A 2,929-nucleotide genomic window follows, 5' to 3' on the forward strand; every position below is an offset into this window, starting at 1 on the left:
AAAAGCAATCTGGGCATGACAGTTCACATCTTTAATCCCAGAATTTGGGAGACAGACGCAGGTGGACTTTTATGAGTTCAAGGCCAGCCTGGTATATTTTAAGAGTTCCAGGCCAGTACCAGGGATACATAGTGAGTTCCTGTCCCAGTTCAAAATAAAATAAAATCAAAGTCAAAGCCACCAGAAGTGATGACACATGTCTATAATCCCAGAATTCAGAAGACAGGAAATTTTGAGACTAGTTGGGTCTACACAGCAATTTCCAGGTCAGCTAGGGTTATACAGAGAGGTTCTGTCTCAAAACACAAAGGAAAGAATGCTAGACAAGTAGTGTGCCCCTGTATTCAGATAGGAAGACCACAGTTTGAAGCCAATCTGGACTACACAGATGTCTGCTACTGCAAACAAAACAAAAAACAAGCAAAGCCACTTTTTTTTAAAAAGAAAGAAAGAAAGAAAGAAAGAAAGAAAGAAAGAAAATAACAGTTTTAAACCAAACCTAGAAGTTATCAGTGTAGAAAGGAATGGAAAATGGGGGGGGGGGTGCCAAAGATTTCTAAATGTATTCACAACACAAAAAGCTCAGGTGACAGAGAGTCCAAATGCGCAGCTAACCAAAAGAACTCTCTGAAGAGGGAAAGGAAGAAAAGCAAATGGAATTGCCACGGAAACCAAGCGTGATATTGTAGCAGTGCCAAATTTGAGAGCCAGAAAGGGGGCAGACTGCTTGGGCAGCATCCCGTGATTCCAGAGCAGTGAAATAGAGGCTCTCACTTCTGCATAGCACAAAGGGGGAGAGCCCAAAAGCTGGAGGCAGACATCAGAGGACAGGACAGCTTGGATCCCGGAAGGAATAATGTCCATGTCCTGGACGGGTGGACGGAGTCCAGGCTTCAGTCAGGCTGGCCTAGGTTAGACTCCCTAACTTCACCACTGAAGAGCTATGCACTTGGATAGTTTATTCTAATCAAACCCATCTTTCCATCTGAAGATGAGAACAGGGTTAAGGACTAAACAGGATACTTACACAGATTGGCATATGTACGCGAGATTCACGGGCACGTATCTGAACAAAATCTTGTCCATTCACAATATTAAAGACAGATGTGGAAAACTGAAATCAATTTTGTTTTAGAAGGCAGTACCTATTTACGTATGCAGCCCTTATAGAAAGGCCATCCACTGGCATTCTTTCCCATCTTGACTGATTCCTGCTTTGACCACACAGCTCGCTCTGACTGCAGGGGCCTTTGTAGTCTATCATTTTCTTGCTTGCACTTACTCTCCCCAACCACATCACAAACCACTCAAGTAAACACTACCACCAAACTACCCATTGCCCTCCAGGTCCTAAATCACAGTCTACAGGTCTCTGGAAACCGAGCAGTCAAAGGTGTCAACATCAGGGAAGCTGGCAGCAGGGCACAAAAACCAACTGCAAACCTCATCCTACCCCTGCTCGGAGCCGTGCGTCAGTCTGGAGGATCTATAGTCTGGCTGCTTCCACAGGTCCGACCTCAGGAAGCTGCAGAGCATCAGCTCAAATCCAAATAACAAGATGAAAACCCAGGGACTCCAAGACTTAGGGAGCTCAGGGCTATGCTTGATACGATTTAACCTCAAACTTTATCATATGGCACTGTGTGTGTGCGGCTCAAACCAGAGCCTTTTAATGGGTAGCTTATTCTCTGAATTTTTATTATTGGTATTATTTTAAATCAGGGCTGAACAGACAGCTCAGTGGTTAGGGCGCATACTATCCTTGATGACACGAGTTAAATGCCCAGCACACCGTCAGGTGCTCTCTCACAAGTGCCCGCGAGGCCAGTTCCGCCAATCCGAGACTCTCCTGTCCTCCACAGGCACTGCACTTCTACACAAACCCATACTCACACAGAATTTAAATTACTTTAAAAGTTTTAACAGTTCTGGGTTGTTTTTTTTTTTTCTTTTTCTGGGGGCATGATAACTTAAAATAGAGTCCTCCCACGCCTTTAATCCCAGCACTTGAGAGGCAGAGGCAGGTGGATCTCTGTGAGTTCGAGACCAGCCTGGTCTACAAAAGCTAGTTCCAGGACACGCTCCAAAGCTGGAAACCCTCTCAAAAATCAAAAACAAAACAAACAAACAATAAAAACAGAGTCCTGTGTAGTCTAGGCTGGCCTTAAGCCTATGACAATTCTCTGTCCTCAGCACTCCAATGCTGAAATTACAGAAGGACAACAGCCATCAGGCTAGAAAGTGTTTTGAGACAGGGTTTCTCTGTGTAGCCATGGCTGTCCTGGAACTCTGTAGACCAGGTTGGCCCCAAACTCAGATATCTGCCTGCTTCTTCAGGGGTTAAAAATGTGTGCCATGGGCTGGGCAGTGGTGGCACAGGCCTTTAATCCCAGCACTCAAGGAGGCAGAGGCATGCAGATCTCTGTTGGTTCCAGGCCAGCCTGGTCTACAGAGCGAGTTCTAGGACATCTAGAGATACACAAAAGAAACTCTGCTTCAAAAAACAAAAAGTGTGTGTCACAAACAATACCTGACTTAGAAAGTACTGGGGGGAGGGGGAGGAATGTGGTCCTGCTGAATGGCAGGTAACACAAGCAAAATGAAAACACTATGTGCAGGAGTCTGACCAACACTCGCCACCCAGAGAAAAGGGAAACTTGGGAGACCTTTCAGACAAGTGAGATGAGTCAATGAGGCAGAACCCCAACTCCACAACATTGGCACTGACAGGCTGAGAGCCCCTTCTCCCCTCACATCCCTCCTCCTTTGTCATGGACACTGAAACTATCCAACCTGGGCAGTGGCCCAGGGTAAACAAAAATGAAGAACAGACTATGTACCCTGAAGAGAGGGAACAGGATAACAGCCTTTGCCTGCTCAGGGTGGTGACGGCACAGGAACACACATGTAGAAATGATGAGACAACACA

Source organism: Myodes glareolus, chromosome 9 (assembly GCF_982192425.1).
Source record: "Myodes glareolus chromosome 9, mMyoGla1.1, whole genome shotgun sequence".
NCBI lineage: Eukaryota > Metazoa > Chordata > Mammalia > Rodentia > Cricetidae > Myodes > Myodes glareolus.